This window comes from Psammomys obesus, unplaced genomic scaffold (genome assembly GCF_907164565.1).
Source record: "Psammomys obesus unplaced genomic scaffold, mPsaObe1.curated_primary_1811, whole genome shotgun sequence".
NCBI classification, from domain to species: Eukaryota; Metazoa; Chordata; class Mammalia; order Rodentia; family Muridae; genus Psammomys; species Psammomys obesus.
In genome coordinates, this window is record NW_026596039.1 from 10,603,770 (window position 1) to 10,627,533 (window position 23,764).

The following is a 23,764-nucleotide window of genomic DNA, read 5'->3' on the forward strand; positions in this document are numbered from 1 at the left end:
AGAAACAGCCCTTATACCTGACATGTTCCCAAAGAGCTAATATGATTCCTCTTTTTATTTTTCCTTTTTTTTCCAGTGTCACAGATGAATTCAATGTACAAAGAAAAAAAATTAAACCAAAAGAAAATCCAGGGACAGGGAGAAAGACACTGTTAGGACTAAGTTGCTGTCTGGGGACCTGGTTTTTAAAGAAAGGAGAGTAAGAGAAACATGGACTCTCCCCTACTGCTTATTCCATGCAGTGTGAGGATGCCCAGGCCATCCAACAAAGCCTAGGGTTGGGAATAGGGTGAGAAATCCATCATTCCTGCAAAGGCAGGACCAGGACCAGCCCCACACCACACCCTGATCAAGACCAGACCAAGAAGTAGCCAGAGCTGCAAACACACACACACACACACACACACACACACACACACACACACACTGGGCTCTGGACCCTCCAGATAGTCCAGGCCTTTCTTTCACTGGCTCTTCTCCCTCACCCTAAACTGAATGTGACAAAATGCCCAGAAATGCTCCCCACCCACCCTTTGTAGTCAGCCCTGGAAGACCAAAGTGCATGAATACAGTGCCCTTTAACCAAGAATCAGGGCTCCTTAAGAGGGTACTATGAGCTAAAGACACCTGCTTGACTTGTTCTTCTCTACAATAATAAAGCTGTGACACTCTGCCCAGCCCACCAGATGCTGATGGCCCCCAGGGTCGCTGAAGCCTAGGCTGGTCTAAAGGTGCCCATGAAGAGGTGATACACGACCTAGTCAAGACTTCAGATAGTCACAGGAAAAAAAAAAACCACCCAAGAACCCTGCAGCTGAACAGCGGAATGAGAGGGTAAGATTGTGGGTTTCGTTCTCTTTGTCCAGCCAACTGTGCAGAATCCAAAGGGTCCACTTTCAGTCACAACCATACACAGAGGAAACTACACGAGCGAGCCTCATGTGCAAACAGAAGCCATGTCATTCGAGGGGCCAGGGAGCAAGGGAAAGAAATTTGGGTGAAAAACGTCCTAATGAAGTAGCAACCAAACTCATTAAACACATAGAAAGCCCCTGCACATGCGACCTCCAGCACAGCAACAAACATCTACCCTTACAAGAGCTGCCGCACACAGGCCCAGTTGGACATTCACAGCTGGAGTAGGCAGGCAGGCAGAGGCATGAGAAGGTGGCAGAAGGCTCTTTATTAAAACCGCATTGCTTTGTGTCTATGGTCAGGAAGGAGAACACACAGCCCTTAGCCCACCCCATACCATGCAGACAGCCACCAGTTCTGCCCCAGGAAGTGGTAGGAAGAAGACTCACAAAATTGTAAATCTGCAGGGTGGCAGAGAGAAATAAACATACTGGTTCTGGTGGCACAGGACTATGATCCCTTCTTCACAGGAGGCTAAGGCAGAGGGCATGAGTCCAAGACACACCTATTCTAGGTTCAAGGCCAACCTACGCAATTTAGTAGAAATATTTATGTCATATATTTCTGTGTGGTGTATGTGTGTATGTGTTCATGTGGTAGCACATATGTTTCTGTGTACTTGAATATGAAGACCATAGGTCACCACTGAGTATCTTCTTCAATTATTGACACCCATCTTTTTTGAGGCAGGGTCTCTCACTTATCATGTAGCTCTTTGATTTCTCTGCTGATGGGCAAATGAGCTTCAGAAGGAACCTGCCAACTCCACTTCCCCAGTGCTGGGATTTTAGGCACAAACCTTTGGGTTTAGGATCTAAACTTGGTCTGTAGCTGGCTATAGCCAGCACTATGCCAACTCAACCATGAGGTTCACAGATCAATACGACAGCACATGCTTAACATATATGTGGCTCTTGGTTTCAGAACCAGCTCCACAAAAGGAAAGGAGGGGATGGAAGGGGAACTTAGCAATGTCATTAACAAATTTCTCTAACTTTCCAATGGAGATTAAAAAGGGGGGGCTGGTCTGGCCATTTGTGCCTTATAGGAAATGGGCACCTGAGATGCCAAAGGGTCCAGTGGATGGGCATGACGAGGAAAGAACAGGCCTGACCCATCCCACACAGAAACCAAGAGAATACGCCCTTGGGATCCCCAGGATTGGAGGTCCAAGAAGCTGGGGCTCTGAACCAAAGATTCAGAAGCTCTGCCCAGACATGGCCTAAGCTCCACAGGTCTCACACCACCTTCCCACCAGCAGAAACCCAGGCACTACCTTGAAAAATCTGGGCCAAGGACCGACGAACCTCCTGTGGCTAAAACAGACACCTCCTACTCAACTAACGGCCACCAATGTTAGGGCGGTGAGACTTCAGCTGGGAGAAATTGAGAACTGAAGAGACTATCCTCCCATCACTAGGACTCTGAGAATAAAACAATGTTTTCCCACACTCTCAGGACTCAGATGAGGCTGTGACAAAATGAATCTCCCAGTTCAGGAAAGAGCCCTCCCTCTCCTGTCCCTTTGGGCCACTATCATCATGTGAAAGCAAACAGCACGGCAGAGTTAGGAAGTTACCTATTTAGACTGTCTGCTGTGCTGGGCATGGGTGGCCCTTGGCCATTCATCCATAAAATGGGCCTCAAAGCAGTAATGTTATTTGTCTTGCCTTGATGGCCATGGGACAGCCGAGCTCTGAGTGTCCCTTTCTGAACCTCCCATCTTAATTACAGGAACAATCTCAGCAGGGAATAAGGGCAGCAAAATGTCCCAGAATCCCCAGCTTCCTTTCTGAAGACTGACTGGTCACCCTAGGGCGGGCCCATGCACCTCTTATCTGGGTGTGAAAAGAAAGAGAGAGGAGTGACCACGCTTCTCACACTTGCCACCCAGTTTCCTCTCACCTCTATCACTAATTCACACGTGGCCAGCAGACAAGCCCCCAGTGGGCACACTGGGCCTACGTCAAGACCTCCTGTCCTCTGCTTCCCCATCGTCTTACTCCCAGTCTTTGTCTCCCACTGTTCTAGTTTGAGGTGGACAGGGAAGGGCTCCATGCATCACAGACAAGACTTACTGCTTCCTGGGGCCTTTGGTATCAGAGGTTCTTCCCTCCCCAAGGTGACCTACTTGGAAAAACATAACAGGTCATGAACCTATGCCCCCTACCAGTGTTGGAGCAGAGCAAAACCCACAGTCCTTGTCTTCTACTATAAAACTCTCCTATCTCCACCCCATAAAATGAGAGGAGATGAAAACCTATCACATCTATAACCCCTGTTGGAAGGTAAAGGCAGGAAGATCCAAAACTCAAGGTCATCCCTGCTGCACAGGTTTGAGGCCACCCTGGGCTACAAGAGACTTGGTGTCAAAAAAATAGAGAGAGAGAAAAGAAAAAGAAATGCTTGCTGGGAAAAAAAAGAATAAAAAACAAAAATCAAAAGTATAGTAATAGTGTTAATCAAACTAGCAGGTGCTGAGCCCAAGTCCTTGCCTTCCAAGAATGCCCAGAAAATGAGCCCCCGGAAAATCACAAACAAGGAAACAGTCTGCATTCACCTTTCCATCCTAGCTCATGCTAAAGGCCAGCTTCCCAGAACTGTGTCATATAGAGAAGAGGTGGGGGTTCTCCACTTGAACGTGGAGGGCAGGAATGCATTAGAAAGAGGCTGCTGAAGGAGGCGACAGCACGCATGGGGGGCTTTGAGGCCTGAACCACACAGTGAAGCATATAAGAAGGACGCACAGGTGGGACAACACACAAGAAGTTCCACAAGCTGGACAGTGGACTTCAAGGTTGTAGCACAGTTGCAAAAAACAAACAAACAACCAGACAAAACAAAAAGGACCCTTCCCTGAGAGGTGGCCATCCTACAGTACTGGCTAAGAAGGGGGATCGGCACACGTGCAGCCAGGATCCAGGTTTACCAATGGCTTGAACGCTGAGCAGAGTTCTCTAGTTTCTTGCTAACTCTAGAGTGCAGCACTGCTTAGGAAGGATGTGGTAAGGAGAGCATGGGAGGCAGGCTGATTAGACCAGGACAGACCGTGTGGTTACCTGACGGTGAGGAAATGGCTTGAGAAGGGTGACGGTGGATATGGAAGGTGAAACGGTCCGACAAGAAACACCAAAGGCTGAAGATAAGTGCCTGGGACGGGGCAGAGCCTCCCACACAAATAAACACACAGACAAGACTCTAGAGCAACAGTGTTACAGCAGTTTGAAAGATACTGAGGTCTGTCTGGCTCCTGGCAGAATTGCTATGCACCCATGCATGCAACTGCGTGCGTACACACACACAGAAAAAAACAAAAATGGTAACTAATACTAGGAGACTTACTTTCCATAGAGAGGCATTCACAGAAACCACCGGACTGCCAAGAAAGAGATGTAGGGAGAAAGGAGGCAACAGAGACAGTCCTTTGGGGAGCACCCTCACTTTGAGGCTGACAGTCACCTTCAGCACCTAGTGACACACTGAGAGCACACCAACTTTCCCCTTCCTAGAAATTTTTATCCATCCATCCATCCATCTATACATACATACATGCATACATGGGAGGGTACCACAGCATGTATGGGAAGGTAAAAGAACAACTTACAAGGAGTTGGTTCTCTCCTTCCATCACGTGGATCCCAGGGACTAAACTCAGGTTGTCAAATTTGGTGGAAAGCTCCTTTATCCACTGAGCCACTCAGCCATTCTAGACCCCAGAGCTCTTTAGATCTGAGATCCTTTGCTTGTGGGAGCTTACAGAGTTTCAGATTTCCAGATTAGGGGTGTTCAGCCTGCACAGGCTAGAGGAATGGACTCTAGGAGCCACAGATATGGCCGTTAAAAAAAAAAAAGAGCCAATCCAGGACTGTCACAGATGCCAAAGTTCCCTGTATGAGATTGCCTGTACCTAGGGAGAGAGTTTAAAGGAATGCCAGGGAAGTGGGGAAAAGGGCAGGAGGTTTACTGCGGAGGCTGGCAATCACCTTTGAAAGAACAGCATCAAGCCATCAGTTGATGAACTGTTGTGCCATGTAATACTAGAAATATGAGCTTACTGAGAAGAAGTGTATTATGGGTAAAGCAGGTCCAAGCCCTGCTGTTTGTTGAATGTTTGCTCTCTGTTCTGCATGACATCACCAGCAAGCTTAGGTAGAGGGGACCAACCTTGACTGCTGTCTTCACAGACCACATTTTCCTTTGCAGAGCACACGCTACTCCAACAGGTTACTAAGGCAGCCAAGGTCACTGACAGGCGGCATGAGCTCCAACTGCTACCACTAGACCTGCAGGGAAGGTAGCTGACCACAAAGGACCCAGCATCCTGAGAAAGCACATATCTGTCTTACCATATATGCCCTCTCCTGATATCTGTCATCCAACTCCAACCAGTCAAGCCTTGCAAATAACCTGATTGCTAGTCTAGCAGCCAAAGCATTCCAGGCCTGGCTCTTACTCACTGTCCCCTCAGTGACCCCACACTAGTCCTCCGCTCCAGCACATGACTCCAGTCCTGCCTCTACTTTTACACTGCCATGTCTCTACTCCCTTCTAAACACAAATGACAATTACTGAGCGGGAGTGCTGCATCAAGGCCCCAGCTATAACCTCCAAGGGCCAGCCAGGTGCCACCTGATCCAGGAAGCCCTCTTCCTGAGTTTTCCATCAGCACTGCACCCCTCTCCCTGTCCTCTGTTCTCCTCAGCCTCACCCATACAATAGTTGAACATGTGCCCACATACATAAACCCACACAACGGGACACATACAGCTGTCTCTTCTGTCTTCCTGTGGGCTCTGGTTTCGATCTCTTTAGGTCTTGTGTTTCTCCACAGCATGAGCAACCATGTCACACACAGCCAAGTGCTCAATAGATGGTTTCTGACTTGAATATCCATGGCTACATCCTTCCTAGCTTGGTGAGTTCTCCAAACAGTGGCCACTGGTTACTTGTTTGTTTGCTGGTCGGTCGGTTGGTCGGTCAGTCAGTCAGTTGGTTTTTTTGAGACAGAGTCTCTATGTGTAGCCCTGGATAGACCAGGCTATCCTGGAACTCACAGCGATCTACCTGCCCCTGTCTTCTGAATGCTAGCATTAAATGTATGTGCCACCATAGCTGGCCCTGAGCAGGTCTTGATGAGTATGTGAAATGAGATCAGGGAGACGGTGAAAAGTGAAGATAGCACAGCGGGCACAGGAGGAGCTGGGGCTCTCTGCCAGCCTCAGCAGGCATCTGCCCCTTTTCAACACCACATCCCCTGCCCAACTTCTACGAGGAATATCCCAGCTGGCCCCAGATCCTGCCTGCAGATCTCTATAGCAAGCTCTAGAGCCTTATTCTGGGTGCTGAGATCCCTCTAAATAATGGATTTCTCAGCCCTAATTAATGCAAGGAAAAGGATGGCATCCGTTACATTTCTCAGTTGCTCTAACTCACGGCCAAGCTGGACACTTTGAGGGAAGGGCAGCCTCAAGCTAAAGGGTCAGATAAGCTAAAATCAATATGAGTCACTGCCTCTGAATCCTTTAAATCACCACTTTCCTGTTCCCGCCCATGCCTGAGCCAGAACCCAAGAGTGGGCACAAAGCAAGCTCCAACTAAAAGGACTATCCATTCAAGCTAATGGCAAAAGACAGAATATACCTACCCTCTGTGGGGGAAAAATATCACCTCAGCCTTGGGGATCAATCAGACAGCTCAGAAATAACCAAGAGCACACAGTACAAATAATGGGAAAGAGACGCTCAGGAGAGAGCATGTGAATGCAAGCCTAACATGTTAAACATGGAGGTGAAAGCCCGGTTCACTTCTACACTGGGAAAATCCACCTGGTTATGCCACTGAATATAACTACCCTGATGAGGCCAGAAGAAGTATACATACTTTTACAAATTCAGACACACTTAGAAGAGGGTTGTGAGAATACCAACAGGAACTGAAATCATGGTTTAAGGAAAAGCACTCCCCCATAGGAGAGACACAAAGCCACCTTACAAAATATAGCCAGGTGCTTTGGCCAAGATTCTGTGCCCCCGCCCCATCCCCAGGAAGAATTACTAGAGGGCATTAAGAACCCTGGAAATGGAGCAAGTTGCTTAGAGACCCACAAAACCACTCTGACAGGGGACATGGATCAGGTGATAGACTGACAAATGAGTGGCCACGTGAGTCCTGTTCAGCCATTGGCCATCTCAGAGGACCACAGGACACACCAGAAGCCAAGAGTCTGGGCTCTGTCACTCCTAAAAGGCAAAGGACATACACGGGAGCCCACCTATGCTTCGAGGGATGAAAAGAGGGAGGAAATAGCAACACAGCCCCCTCTGCTGCTCCTGTAAGCAGCTGCTGGTTCTAGAGACTTCAGCCATGCTTCTTTTCCAGCCAGGGTTCCCAAGTTTCAAGGACACAGGGCTCCCAGCTTGTACCATTCATTTTATTTCCTGCTAAAATGGAGTGGGAGATACCCAGACAGACTGTGGTCCCCTTTTGGGCTGTTTCTCTCTGTCTCTCTGTCTCTCTGTTCCTCTCTGTGTCTGTCTCTCTGTGTGTCTGTCTGTCTCTCTCAACATCAACAATCGACAACAAAAGAAAGACAAAGAAGAGAGCCTTGCCAGTGCTGTGGGCCAGGCCTCCACACTGCAGGCGGCCTACATGAGCTTCCTTTATCCAACCACAAAAAGGCCCCGGCAAGTAGGCGAAGGGCCTGGGTGCTGCCAAGCCAGCCGCCCCTCCGTTGAGGTTAGCAGTTACCCTGGGGCCAGATCCATCGGGCAAACAGCCCATGGGTCTCATTACACAACGGGGGCCCTTATCTCCCCTGGCCACTGTCAGTTTGCAGACACTGCATGGTGTGACAACCACAGCCTAGGATGGCCTGTGAGAGATAGCCGCTAGCTCTGCCCTGCTGTCAGGGCAGGCGAGAAGTGAGGCTTGATTGACCGTTAGCCTAACTTTAGGCCCTCACATTGCTATTAAAAGCGAGTCAAGGAGACCGGTAACAGTCTGGGGACCCACGTCACCGTACCACTTCTCTGATCCTGCAGGTTGAAGCCCTCTTCCCTAGAGTTCCTTGGCTCTCTGCCCACAGAGATGAGAGGATGAGGGTCTATTTTGTCTTTCACTGGTGGAGTGCCAGGAAGGAGACACGGAGGAACACTCCTTAGGGACCATCAGTCACCCTCAAAGCTCCTTTTCAGACCGACTTTATAAGACAGAAAAGAGACTGGGGACAGTAAAAGGCACGCTCAGGGGAGGTGACATTAGTGTGGGGTTCTGGTCAGGCTCCTTCTCAAAACAACTCCCAAGGTTCCCAGTTATCCCAGGATATAGCCCAAACCAAGGAACAGTTACATGTACTGAACAATGACACCACTCCCTGTGTCCCGCAGTGATGCTAAGTGCATGATTTCAGATTGTGAAATCTTCTGAATCCTCCACTGAGGGGACTCAGGGCCTTCTGTGTCCGCAAGGGTCAGACTCTGAACTTAGGCCTACTAAACTCTGTTATCCTCTCCATACTCTGCTTTCTCTAGGCCTGGTCCAACATTTAGGGCAGGCCCAGGGGCTGCCAACCTCGCCCCTAGCATGGATGAACCCTCAGCCCTGGCACAAGAGAGACTTCCTACTCTGCCTCCTGGATCTGACCACATGTTCCCACTTTCTGTTTTCATCTGTAAGTCTTATTTTTGGATGCCAGACAAGGCAGTAAACGCCTTTAATCCTACCTTCAGAAAGCAGAGGCAGGTGGATCTCTGAGTTCAAGGACAACCTGGTCTACAGAGTGAGTTCTAGGACAGCCAGGGCTGCACAGGAACATGCTACTTTGGGGTTTAAAGAGGCAGCTGAGACAGGGTCACACTTAGTAGCCACGTATCCTCACACCCTAACTGCCCAAGTGCTGGGATTATGGGGGACAGCCACCACGCCCAGAACTCAACTCGTCCTTCAACAGCCCACTCAAATGCCACACTATCCAGGATCCCGGCACTGCCTATCTTTACCATACAACAGTTACAGGGTATGGCTACTGGGTGAATGTCTTTTGCCAGTTAGCACTACAAATGACTTTCTTACAAGGTCCACTTAATCTCTTAATTTATTACAATTTATTCACTTTGTATCCCAGCTGTAGCTTCCTCCCTCCTTCCCTCCCAATCCTACTCTCCCACCCTCTTCTCTCACACTCCTCCCCCAGTCCACTGATGAAGAAGTCCTCCTGGGGACTGGAGCACGACAAGGAGAGCAACAGAACCAAAAAATCTTGGCCCAGGGATCTTTTCTGAGACTGATACTCCAACCAAGGACCATTCATGGAGATTACCTAGAACCCCTACACAGATGAAGCTCATGGCAGCTCAGTGTCCAAGGGGGTTCCCAAGTAAGGGGAAAATGGATTGTCTCTGACATGAACTCAGTGGCTGGCTCTTTGATGACCTTCCCCCTGAGGGGGCGCAGCCTTATCAGCCTGAAGAGGAAGACAATGCAAACTCAGTGCATTTTTACAAACGAGCCTTGGGTAGGAAGCCAACTCATTTGACTATACATGCTCTCCCACGCCATCACTTCATTACCTTCCACTCTATCAGAAACACGAACACACACTCTGAGTACTTTTTGTTTTTATATTTTGAGACAGGGTTTCTCTGTGCATAGCCCTGGCTGCCCTGGAACTCCCTCTGTAGACCAGGCTGGCCTTGAACTCACAGAGATCCACCTGCCTCTGCCTCCCACGTGGCTGGAATTAAAGGCGTGCAACCAACACCGCTGCTAGGGGTCTCCAAGTACTTTTAACTCTGCTCAAATTCTAATCTCACAGGCAAGCCCTCTCCTTGTCTTAGCCATCCTGGCATCTCAACACCCTCAACACAGACATCACCTTCGGTCAACCCAGGCCGGCAGAAAAGCGACTAGGGGGAAGAGGCAAACCCAAGTCCCTATGCCAAAACACACATGACCCCTGCTCCTTGACAGAGGTTTGCAGTAGTTCTCAAGTCAGATTCGAGTATGAAGTGGGAAGCAGGCCTGGGCAGTTCCTAGCAGGGTTATAAAGAAGGAATTAAAGTAGCTGGAGGGTAACAGCCCTACTTTGTGGTCCTACTTCGGCCACCAGCTTGCTGTGTGGTCCTGGCTAAATCACAGAGCCATCCTCTAACTCAGTAACTCCACCCTAAATGAACAGTTTGAAATAAAGGCTCCCTAAGGCCCTGCCAACCCTAACATGCTATCACAATTCTTAGTCACCCCAAACACCTGGGCACCCTATAACCCTCCAAAGCACCCTTAACCCTCCAAAAATACAGGGGACCCCAAGCAAGGGACCAGCATGCCTCTTGGTGAAACATGAAGAGAGAGCCCAGGGCAGCAGAGGACAGAGGGCAGCCACCGAGGCAGATTTTCATAGCCAGCTTCCCTCCACTGAACTTTCCCCTCACATGTACACTTTCACAGATCCAGTTTGGGAGTGTTCAAATTAGCACAACCTGCCCTGAAATACTGCACAAAACACACAGTAAGCATTTTGCTTGTTTTTATGTCATCGATGGTTTCAATGGGTGACTCACCCTTCCGCTTTAGCACTCTGTGCTCATGAGGTTTACTATAAATAATGCAGTGGGGGGGGGGCATACAGGCTGAGCACAGGCCCAGCCAGACTGCTGGGTCACTGCAGAGCTAGACAGGACAGCCAGCCCTAGGGTGTGTTTGGAAGGGTTGCTTTCTGCCGCTGTCCTAGGACAGAGGGGAGGCAAAGAGCCCCCAACCCTGATATCAGGGCTCAAGAAAATAACCCTGTAAGGAAAGGGAACTGATACTGCAGAGTCTGTGCTGGCTGCCAGCCTGGAATTTGAACACATGTGCTCCGTAGCCTTCTGGAACCTCCCCAAAGGTGCAATCACGATTCAAAACCAGGCTCTGTACCTGCCTTACGATATTTTTAAAAACAAATCTTAATGCATTATCTCCAGCTCTGACCTTTACTTAGAGATGCTCAAGTTGCAGTGTGTGTGTGTGTGTGTGTGTGTGTGTGTGTGTGTGTGTGTGTTTCAATGTGAATTCTCAGGAACCCCAACTCACAGGAGGCTGACCCACAAATGCAGAAACACTACTACAGTAGAACAGAGAGGTCTTGGCCAGGGAAGGTCGTCACAATGGAAACACAGCCACAGCAGGTGAAGTCATAGGCTCTTTGGACTCATCCACTCCCTAGCTGAGAAGTGAAGTGAAGGGGTTGAACTCCTTTCAGATCCTGGCTTCCCAGGAAACCCCACCACCCCACTGTGCATTACTCACATTGGTTTCCAGGAGTCATCATTGCCTAAAGTCCCGGCCACCCTCCCAAAAATGCAAGGCAAAAGAATGCAGTGGCAGACTTCAAGTTCTACAGCTATCCCAAGCATCATGGGTGGCAGCAGCATTGCTGGGTTCAGACTTTCATAATAAATATGGCCTCTTTTCAATACTAGCTTTCTGCAAAGACCTTTATTTGGTTGGTTGGTTGGTTGCTTGCTTGCTTGCTTTACCATTGTTTGGGGTTTCTGTTTTGTTTTGTTTGAGGCAAGATCTAATGTGGCCTCTAACTCACTATGTAACCTAAGGCTCTCCTCCACCTCCTTCCTCCACCTCCCACCTGCTAGGACTGTAACCATGCACCATTGCACTGGGGTTTGTGGAGAGCTGGGGATTGAACCCAGGGCCTCACGTATGCTAGACAATCATTCTATCAACCGAGCCTCAGCCTCAGCCTCAGCCCACACAGGAACCTTCACATTCCTGATGCGCTTCCATGATCCCCTATGATCTAACCTGATGGCTGCTAAGCACAGGGCTGACACCATTCAGTCACAATACCACTGCTTCCTGTCACAGCCTCTCCCTTGTCCCAAAACAGCAGCATCCAAGGAGCCCAGCTCTGTAACGCTAAAGCTCCAGTTCAACCAGAACCTTCACTGCACTGAGCATTTGAGGCACATCCTCCAGGCTGTAGACAAAAAGAGCCTGTGCAGCCTGTCCAAGGCAAATCTTAGCACTTGCCTTCTCAGCCGTCATACCTCTCCCTAAAGCTTACATTCTTGTCACCAACTCAACAGTGACTAAAAATTAACACTGCCACACCTTCCAGAAAAATCTCTCTTCTGATCAAGGCCCTGCCCCCTGACCCCCCCCACCACACACACACACACACACACACACACACACACACACACACACGCCCCATGCCCTACTGCACTGCTCTATCTCCGCATCTCTTGAACTTTGTGCTTCCCACTACGGATGCCCTCATGGATACCCCCACTCTAAATAGCCCACTCCGTGATCTGCAAACACTACAAGGACATCAAAACAAAGCTATCAGCTGGGTACCTGCCTTTAGCAGCCAGTCCAAACTCTTTTGTTTGAGTATCAGGCAGCTTATTGACCAGCTGATAGGGTCAGAAGTTTTTCCTTTACCTAGATGGTTTCAGCAAGAACAACATAATGGGGATAGGTACAGGACCTCAGGCTGACATCATTTTAGTAGCTTTTAAGACTGGGGGGAGAAGGTAGGACCGTAAGAGGCAAAAATGGCCAATCCCACTCTACTCACTTTGATATGAGCATGTATCTGAGTCTCTAAACGTCTCTATGAAGCAGGAGTAAGGCGGTGAGGGAAGGAAGATGGGACACCATCAGATCAATGCAGCCACCCAACACAACCATGGTCTCTTCCTCCAAGCTATTCCCTGCAACTGCACCCCATCTGATGGCCTCCGCTGGTTCCCCACTGCCTAACTCACCACCCCTCACCTGACCCCCCACAGTTTATCTTCACAGACTGAGAAAGGTGGCCCTTATCAAGCCATCTGCTCCTACTAGATTGTTCCAGGGACCACAGGGGTTATCAGTAGAGCGGATGGAGGATGATAAACAGTCACCTCTTAAGCAAACAGCACCAAGAATGCTGGCCACAGAGCAGAAGTAGAGTTTAGGCGAACTTGCATTGAATGTCCTTCCCCTCCATTCCGAACCTGGGGACCCAGACAACTTGGCAGAAATTGCTTGGGGGTTTCCCCTCCCTTTCTTGCAGGGGTCTGTGCATATGTGGAATGCCCCCCCCCCCACAGCTTTATCAAGATTAATGGCTTCACATGACACTTATGTAAGTCCTCTCTATGGCTATAGCTTCACTATCTGGAAATAGCCATGTCATTTTTCTGAGACTCCTGACCTGTCAGATGCCCTGTTTGCTGAGATAGAAGTAGTAAAAGGATTAAGGTTCTTCTGGGCATGGTGGCACACACCTCTAATCCTAGCACTCAGGAGGCAGAAGCAGGCGTGAGTCCTAAGTCATCCTGGTCTACACATCGAGTCCCAGGACCATCAGAAATATATAGTGAGACCTTGTCAGAAAGACAGACAGACAGGGGATACACACACACACACACTAAAAATAAGGGGATATCCAGAAAAGAGCATGCTGTGCAAGCACGAGGATCTGAGTTCCATCACAAGCATCCAAGTTAAACGTCCGATGTGGCAGTGGAGCCTTATAATCCCAGCACTGGGGAGATGGAATCAGACAAATCCCTAGGGCCTGCTGGACAGCCAGTCTAACTAGCCAGGGAGTTCCATGCCATTGAGAGACCCTGACCCAAAGGAAACTAAAAGCGGAGGGAGCCTGAGGAACCCAAGGCTAACATCTGACATGCACACACACGTACCCATATGCACACCCATACACATGTGCGCACACACACACACACACACACATATGCACATTCATATACAAATGTAGACACACGTGCACCCATACACAAGAGTACATGAGCACACACATACACAGTCCTGATTTCTAAGACGCAATCCATGTAACTCAGAGATACTCTCAGGGCCTCTCTGTGGGACAGAGGCAGCCAGGGCACTGGTCAGTGCCTCTTAAAACCCTTCTTATTCCAAGTGCAAACTCGGAGAGGCCGGTGTCTCTAGGTGACAAAAGAATTGCATTCAGAGGGACAGGACAAGCAGTCTCACCCCGAGGGCTGCAGGCTGGGAGGGGGAAAGCGGGAGAATGACACAATCCAGGGCTGGCCAGAATGAAAGACAGAATGGAAGAGGCTAATTTACACAGGAAGTGAGCACTTACCAGACCCTTCATCTCAACACACAAAACCCTCGGCCATATCTGGAAGTAATTACACCCAGTTAACATGATCTGCTGGCCACTAAAATTAACTGCAAACAGAGATATTTTTCACTTTTGCGAGAAGGAATGCCAAGATGTGTTCTGGTCTGCACCACCCCCCCAACACCACCGAATCTGGCTTGAGGGGGGTGGTATTTATCTGCAACTTGGCAAAAAGGAGAAAAAAAAAAAACACTCATAGCTGTCAGGACACAGAAAGTAAAATAGAAGATAATTATGAAAAAGTGAGTGATGGCCCGGAAACCCACTGTGCTGGAAGCCCTACAGAGTCTACAGCCGTCCCGGGCTCAGTTGGTTTTTCCCACACAGAACTTCAAGGAAAGCGTGTTTTTAGAGTCACTGGATTTAGCTTCCCCGTTGCATTTAGGTAGCATCTTCAGCCCTTCTGCCAAGGGAGCGGGGGCGGGGGGAGGGCGTGCAGGGAGGTAGATTCACAAATGTTAGCAGGGCCTTGATTTAGCAGATCATTTTAGAGCATAACTGTCACGATTTCCCTTTTGCATTGAGCCTTTCCAATCCCTGATGTGGCCAGGGCCTTCAAAGCAGCTTTCACCTCTCTGAGCTGTGCAGGAACTACTTGTGAGATGTTCGAAGTTTTGCCATATAAAGGAAGACGGAAACTCTAAGAGGAAGTGACAGTTTGCTTCCAGTGTGTGCACCCTGAAACAGGCCCATGTCTTGGTCTCCAAGACTCTGTGCTTAATGGCCCCAACTTGTCTGGCCAGTATGTCATTTCTCTTTGTCCTCAACCCCACAATTTGAAAAGCACTTATTTGTATTTATCTGTGAGCTGCCATCAACAATACTACACAGAGAGTACAGACCTGCAAAGTTCCCAAGGTGTTTGCCTGCACTGACCCTTCTTTTCTAGGCCCCGCCTCATAGGACTCCCCTCAAGGTGCAGGATTCCTTTGTCACCAGAGGACTTTAAACCAGGAACAACCAAGCAGAGCGTCCATTGGCCAGACAACTCACAAACATCTTTTCTCGAAAAGAAGCAGGCAGAAGTTTCCCCTAAGAATGAGGTCAGATGCCACTGTTCTTGGCAAAAATGGCATTTAGAAACATTCTCCCCTCAGGCAAGGGAGGAGGGCATATGACAACCAGAGAGGCCTTGTTGAAAGGGCTTTGAACTATGAGGGGATGGGGAAAAAAAAGAGCATATGATGTATTGAAAGAAACACACACACACACACACACACACACACACACACACTGTTCTTTAATTCTATAAACCTAAGTTCATGAAGAAGACATTAAAGGGCACTGTAGGTCCTTTCAAACCAACGACCCAGGGCCAATGAGCACCTGCACGGGGCTATGTGTCTGTGCTGTGTGCACCATCACCCACTGACCAGGATGCCACCATGCCAGAAAGGCCTGCTCCTAATTTCCTCCCGCTGACCCAGAGGCAAGTGGCTGGGAACCCTGCCCTGTTCGAACAGCTGCTCGCAGGGCATGGACTCAGGCCCGATCTCACTTCCACACGCCATGTTCTCCCCATGCACCACTCCACAGCCAACCACTGCAGGACACCTAGGAGAGAAGGTAGAGCAGGAAGGAGGGGAAAGAGAGAGGGAGATCCTAAAACACTCCCTCTCAGAGAGTCCATTGGTATGTGATGTGTCTTCTTTCCCAACTACACACAGGCCCACACACATGCACACTCAAAGACATGCGCTCACACATGCACACAGGTGCACAAACATCCACGTTACAAACCCACACACAAACAATGGCTTCCACACGCAAGGACTCACACCCTGGGTCCTATTACTGCATAGCTCTCCAGGCTCAGAAAGGGTTAAGTTACCCTCACTGCATAAATCAAAAGTTCAAGGCTACACCGCACCACAGTGATCCCCTCTCTCCAAATGACGAGAACCAGAATGGGGCTGCCGTCCCAAGCATCCTGAGTGGGTCTCCCCGGCCCGCACAGGTTACACTGCCGGGGTCAGGGCCGGGGACCTTTAGCGGCAACATTCATTTCCTGAACAGGACAAGCCCTCCTGACCATAAAGCTAATAAGAACTTCCTCACATGGCAAGCTCCGGCTGACAGGGCGACTTGTCACTGGTCATGCAGGCGGAGAGCGCTGGTTCCCATTACAGGCTTATGATGCCAGGTGCTCCTAATAAGGCACCTCGGAGAGAAACAAGAGCCTGCTAAGTCCTGGCTCCAACTCTGGAAGTAATCAGGCCCCAGCTTCAGGGATTAAGGAGGGGCCTTCCTTGAGAGAAGGGGGGTGGCCTCTGTAGCCCCCTGGCAGCCGCTAACCTGCTGAATGTCTTAAATAAATAAATTCCCAACCATCCATCCACATTTTTCCCAGTCACCATAAAAGACTCCCCGAAATTAACACTAGTAATGCTTCCCCAGTACTTCAGGCTTGATGGATTACCCAGAGGGCCATTACGTTTAGGCCAGATCTGCTTCTCATGATGGCAAGGAGCTTCGTGCCAACAGACCTAATGGCATTAAGATCACAACCCTTCGTTAATCCACTTAGCCCAGGAGAGGATGACAGGGGGCTTGGTGGCTCCCCTATCAGGCTGGGGTCAAAAGGGAAGTGAAAAGGTAGGTAGGCAACTTCTCCATCCATCTCTGCTGCTACCAGTTAAATCATTTTTGCTTCTGCATATTACCAGCCTGTCCTCTGAAAAAAATAATGGCTCCAGGGAGTGCGGGTCTTATTTTTAGCGTGTCTGATGGGGGTGTTTCATGTCCTTACTTCCTGAGGGCTCCTATTGTCTGTGAAGAATTGAAAAAAAAAAAAAAGACTAATTTTTTTTTTTTTTACCCCTTCATCAAAATATCTGTGACCAGGACTTTTAGTTAATTCCCTTGGCAATGCTGTGCTGCTTCAGGAAGTTCCTTCTCTTACCGAACTTGGACCCTTCCTCCCATAATGCTGAACACAATCTGTGCGTACTGAAGAAAATCAGGTCTCAGGGTCAGAGTGGAAAGTGAGTTCAGAACTGAGACTCAATCCAGGATTTGGGGGAGTTTTAGCCAAAGTTTCCACGCCAACAAGAAAGGGCTGGAGCCCCTCCCCACAGCTGCAGAGTTAAGCCTCACATAGGCAAAACCGAAGCTTTTTTTTTTTTTCAGACTGAGCCAGCATAATAAGGACACAGGGGCTTTTAAGGGGAAACAGTAGAAAGGGGGATTTCTGATTATGCTGGCATGGAATTCACAGCGCAGAATTTTTATTTTTGAAAATGTGTTTTTCTCTCCCTTTCTCTGTTTTTCTGTTTTTTAGTCAGCATAACAGGGTTCTACCTCTATGGCTGGTTGCTCTGTCAGTAAGATGTGACACCTAGTTTCCTGGATTTGTGTGGTCTGGGCCCCTGAACACCTGTCCACTATGCCACGTGCAGGTGACTGGCCTCTGAAGTGGCCAGGAGAAATGAGAGGACACAGCTGGTACCATAGCTTCAGGGAAAATGAATCATAAGACTAAAGCACCAATTCTGGCACCCTTTCCTCCTTACCATGGACAAGTCCACTAACCTCTTGGGCTTTTCTTGGCCATGGGGAATATGAGACTAACACCCACCTCCTTACAGGCCGGCTAGGAGCTAAGCCAAGGACTCAGCCCAGAAGCTGCTGTGTAACAAGCATTAAGTACTGTCCCTGACCACTCTGAGGAGGGTCCCTAGGGAGCCTGCTCAGCACCCAGCATTCATGTGAGCCCAGCCCAAGACCACCCCGCAGTAAGGAGATGTGTGTGCCCCATTGCACCTCCACCAAAATGCTCCACACCAAGCCCTGTGCACGGAGACTGGACACCAGGTCTGTGCTCTGCATTTGGACTGGACAGCAGCAGCACGGCCCTGGGTCAATGGGACAAAGTGTCCCTGGGACACCAGAGTGCATCAGTCTACTTCCCGGGAAGACAGAGGTACACATCGTCTGCTACCACCCCAACACATGCTCAGGACAGCGGTTTTATAGTGCTGAAGGCATGGGTGGACCCTGCTGGAGAGCAGTGCCTCGGGGAAGCTGTAGCTGGGATGGCTAGCACACTGTGAGCAAGCCTCTACCTCCGGCTTGTCCTTCTGCACAATGGCCACGGCTACCAAACGGCAAACACCTACAGAGCGCAGGCATCGTGCATTTCCAGGCATGGCAAATATTTACAGGCTGCCCCTTACAATGACCCCCTGAGCAGGTCCCGTTATTATTCCCATTTTACAAATGAGCAGGCAGCCTGGAGAGGTTAACTACCACAACCCTCAATCACACAGCCGGCAAGTGATAAAATCAGCCCTGTGACACCAAGTCAATGCTATGAGCACATTCCCTATGTATAAAACATGGAGTTGGAGGTGGTAGCGAACACTGTGACACTCCTCTTCTCTAGCAAAATCACTATGGAAAAATCACCACTTTTACATAAGACATCACACAGAACTTTCAGTTATCATGGAACCTTTTCACCTCTATGGTCATTAAGCGAGACTTTTAAGTCTTATACTTGAACTCTTAATTGTATATGTTTTCAAGTCATCTCTCGAATATGCACGCAACACACACACACACACACATACAAACATACATGCATGTTAGTGACTGGAAATGCTTTTCTTCCAAATCAGCAAGAAATCAAAAGTGGAATTTGGGTTGAGCCATTTAGAATAAGAAATTTTGAAGAGTCACTGGAATTTCCCTGTAACATTCAGGGCTATGAAACATTCAAGAGTTCATTCCTGATCTCATTTGGTTCAGTAACCCTGAGCAGGTTTAAAAAGTAAGTTAAAAAGGTGAAAGTCAATGCAAGATGGGCAGGCTGCACGTGCCTTTAATCCAAGAATTTAGGAAGCAGAGGCAGGCAAATCTCCTGTGAGTTCAAGGTCAGCCTGGTCTACATAGTGAATTCCAGGAGAACCAGAGCTGTTCAGTGAGACCCTATCTCATAAAAAAAGAAAAAAGAAAAAATAAAGAAAGAAAGAAGGAAAAAAGGAAAGAAAGAAAAAGAAACACCAAAAAACACAAGTCAGTGCAGACAAAGGGAAATCAAACTGATCCCTATCTTGGCTGTCTGATCCCACAATGCTGATTCCAAAACCATAGAATAAAATGTAATTAACCAACAGCCCAAAAAGCATTCATCAAAGTTAGAAAAGAAAGCTGGGGATGGAAGGGGGACCACAACACAGGTAACTCAGCGCCTCAGCCTACAAAACCCTGGACACACCCTGGCAAATCATCTTCTCTTCACAGCCACAGACTTCTCTGAAGAGCAGGTTTCCAGGAGCCCAGCAGCATCATTCATCACCCCAAAAGGATACTTCCTGGAAACGGAATGGGTTTGAACAGGATTGGGACAAATCTGTGAATGACATAGTAGCTGTAAATAGCTACCAAGCAAAGCCTGGATACACCTGACCTTTAGAACTGACGTCAAGGAAGATGGCTGAAGCCTCCAACCCTGGCAGCCAGGGAAGGTGCTGGTACCTAAAGACTGGGTCAGGTGGAGGGGAGCCAGAACATCACTGTCTATGTTCTTATAAGGCCTGCTGTAGTGTGCCCAAGGCTCATGAAGTAGAAGGCAAGCAAAGTGCTCGGCCCTAGCCGTTGAAGGCAAGCAGAGTGCTCGGCCCTAGCCGTTTATAGCTGTGTGACCATCAACAAGTCACTTACTTGCTTCAAATCTTTTCTTTATCTCTAAGCTCGGGGGCTTGATACCGGCCCATGATTCCTTATGCAAACCCCCTGGGTGCTTCAGAAATCAGAACTGTGCAGATGTTAGGCTCATTGGGACCTGTGTTTAACAGCTCCGGTGGCATCTAGGGCAGCACTCTGTAATCAAACACATTAATATTTTTTTGCAGCAAAACATATGAATATTCAAAATAAAGCAGGATAAATATAGCCTCGCATCAGTTTTTGCTGCTAAATGAGTTTGCTGCAAACTTACACAAAAACCTTTTAGCTCTCAGAGCTTCTCCTAATCACAGAGCTAGGACTGTCAGCCTCCCTCCCCCGCCCCCCCCCCATTCCCTCTTCAGAAGGGTTAGGAGAGAAAGTCTGTCGGTGTGCTTGGCTGTGAATAGTGGGCATTATTAACACGGCTTGCTGTGGCTCTCAGCGCTACACAGCTTACCACCTTGCTCCAAACAGAACTAGCTGTGACCTCAGAGGTGCTGGGAAGTCAGGCATGGCAGCTCAGGCTGAAGAGCTCAGCAACCAGAACTGGGGCAGGACCATCTGAGTCCAAGGCCACTCTGGGATACAGTGTAGGAGGGAGGGTGGGGAAGCAGGTACTTAGTTGGTAGAGTACTTTCCTCACATCACAAAGCCCTGCATCTGATCCTCGGCACAACCTAAAACTGGGCGGGGTGGTGCACACCTGTGATTCCCAGCCTTCGGTAGGTAGAAGCAAGATGAGACGGAGGTCATCCTCAGCCAGACACTGAGTTCAAAGCTGCACTAAATCTCACCTCAAAACAAGCCGCTAATGGCCATCGAACCTCTGCATGTTCCCTCACTGAAAACGGGAGTCTCTGCCATGTGAAGAGGGGCCAGGCTGAGCAAACAGAGCACTGACGGTCCAGCTGCATGGCTCAAGCTGGCCCCAGGAAGATTTTGGAAAGGGCTGTACACTGGTGGGTTCAGCCAGCCAGCCAAGACCATTCCTTAGTACCTGAGCCTCCTTCTAGAACTAAATAGGACTTCCCACCATGCGACAGAGCTACTGAGCTGACCTGAGGGTGGTTCAGTATTTGACCCAGCAGAGGCTCCTATACTAGAGAAGAAACAGGCCTCACTCTAACTCTACAGCATCAAGGAGCCAGACGTACAATAAAAGCTGTCTTGGAAGTTGGGCAGACCCAGCCATAAACGAGGACCGTGTCTCCACACGAGCCAACTCTGTTGCTCAGGTAGTATCACTGACAACTGCAGAAGGTTGAGAATGATCACGAACATCTGAGCCAGGGGACTTGGATCCTAGACCACACCCAGGCCAACCCACAGGCAGAACTGCTCCAGGTTTTCAGAGAAAACCTGACAGGGCTCCCTCTCCAGACACTCTCCTTTTATTAGGGCCCTACTGAAAAAGACCCAGGGGTCCAGAAATTAGAGAAGACTCTTGATTGATCGTGTCTTCTCACCAGCTAGCTTCCTTCGGGTTCTGTCAGTTAAATAAGTCCACCTGATTTATCCAGGTGGTGTCTCTGCCTGGTCTTTCCATCCATCCATCCACCCACCCATCCAGCCATCCATCCTTCTGTATATCTTTGATACCCTGCCATTTGGTACAGGGATCATGACACATAATCCCACTAACTTTTATTACCACTCTCTGTCCAGCAAGAGGCAGCCCCATCTCGTCCCAGGTTGGGATCAAGTTATGGGGAGACATATGTATGCAATTCGATAACCAACAATCTGGCCTTGTTTCTCTGCACTCTGCCCATTCTTCCCCAAAGCAAGAATAAATGTCAGGTGCTTCATCTGTACCAACAGTCTAACCTTCTGCCTTAAAATAAAACGAACCTTGCGGCCTGTACCCTATCATAGTCATCCCTGTTAGGATCCCAGCCAATTCCAGCTTCCTGGCATCTGATTTCTCTATCTTGCCTGTTTGCACTGGTAGCTGTGATGATTTTTCTTCCACTGAACATTTCTCAGATTGCTGATAGATGGGAGGGGGTGATATACAGAGAACAGTGGGAAATGGGGAGGTGGTACATTAATCCTAGTGCCTGGAGGGAGGAAAGGAAAGGCCTCCCACAAAGGGAATCTATCCAGGGGTAGCCAGGGCTACACACACACACACACACACACACGCGCACGCGCACAGGCGAGTATCTTCCCCCTCTCTTGATTTCCTCGGACCTCACAGCTTAGCATAGAGGGGTCTGGCACTAGATCTAGCTGCTCAGGATGAAGGGCTCATTTCCACCTTGAGTCAAAAGCACATTTTCCCCTTCAGCAGCCCCCGTGGAGTGGCACCAAGGACTGCAGAATCAAGCCTCATTGTTACAAGCTTCTGGGAATAGGGACATAGCCTACACTACCTCACACAGGCTCCGATGGACAGGAATGCTCAGAACCCCACACGTTAAGAGCTTGGAGCCCATGGTAAGATGGAGAAGCAAGGCTGAAACAACACAGACGACAGGAGGGTGAGTTCTTCACCACCATGTTGACTCCATGGTGGCCACGGACCCAGTGACTTTGAATGTCACTTCAACCAGCATCAACCCTAAAAACCAGCATCAACGCTCAGAAAGCTCAAAGAACAACTGTGGAGGCTAACTCCTGCACATAGCTGGCTTTCCCATCCTGGCCCCCGAGATACAGCTCAAGGCAACCTTCATTTCCTAAGGTCCCATCACATGAGAATCCAGAACTCTCGGGACAGTTACATCTTTTGTGGCCTTCTTGAGTAGAAAGAAAACTATGTAGACAGAACCACTGAAAACTCTTGGTTCTGTAAGAAATGCTCTGAAAAGAGCAGAACCAGAAAAAGGCCAGGCATGTAGTATACAACCATAATCCCAGCACCAGAGAGACAGAAGCAGGTGGGCGTCTCTGAGTTCAAGCCTAGCCTGGTCTACATAGCCAGTTCCAGACTAGCTAGAGCTACATAGTAAAACCTTGTCTCAAGCAAGTTAAATTCTTTAAAAGAAGAGGGAGAGAAAAGCACTTTATTTGTATGTATGTTATTTGTATGTATGTGTGTGCTTGTGGGAGCCACACATCACACTAAAGCATCTTCTTCAATTGTTCTCCAATGTTTTGTTTTGTTTTGTTTTAAGATGAGCTCTCTTGCTGAACCTGGAGCTTCTGGATTTGGCTAGGCTGAAAAGCCAGGGAGTTCCAGAGAGCCATCTGTATCTCTACTTCCCCAGGGCTGGGATTACAGCTGCGTTCTGCTGACCTTGGCTTTTGGCTGGTGTGCATGGCTTTTTACATACAAACCAGGGATCCAAACCCAGGTTCTCCCACTTACATAGCAAGCGCATTACCAACAGAGCTGCCTCTCTAGCCTCACTCACTCACCCCAAAAGTGACCTTAAAAAATGACTTTCCATCGTACCCCACTTTTCACAGCACGGCCACATCCGGAGAAGGTAACAAACCTATCTGGTCAAGGTTTGGGGGGGGGCTCCTCTTAAGGGAGGCATGAGCAAAATCAATTTCATCAGTCTACTTCTGAGCAAACCAAGTACCAAGAAGACAATATTCGCAGTTGTTTTTCTCTGTACGCACTGGGGGAAATGCCTACTTTTTTTTTTTTTTTTTTTTTTAGCTGAGTGCCACTTTCCATAAGGTACAACTCGGTGCAGCTGATCAGGCATCTTCGAAGCAAGCTGCAGCTAGAGGTGATTATATCGGTTTCCTACCCCGCAAAGTCCCCCTACCTAAATGAGCCACAGGAATAGAGGAGGGGGAAGAGTGTGGGCAAAAGTGGAAAATCCCCCCAAGATCAGCAAAACAGCCAACCGAAAGTTGTGCAGAAGGTTAACATCCATAACAAGAAGAAACCCGGATTTATAAGCACAAATCATCAGACCCAGGGATGAGGTGTGAAAACGATGACCTTATGGCAAACAGAAAAGGCAAACCCACTGTTGAAGCCCTCTCTGACCAGCACTGGTCAGTGCTTCCCACCTGTTCTGCAGGAAGGATCCTCTTCTTCACTGGACTGCTGTGAGAAAC

The 23,764-nt window shown here is 48.9% G+C and overlaps 1 protein-coding gene across 1 annotated transcript in view; it reads right to left on the reverse strand.

Moving 5' to 3' along the window:
• Positions 1-23,764, reverse strand: part of Zbtb16 (zinc finger and BTB domain containing 16) — a 183,295-nt gene that overhangs the window by 154,096 nt on the left and 5,435 nt on the right. The window lies entirely within an intron of this gene.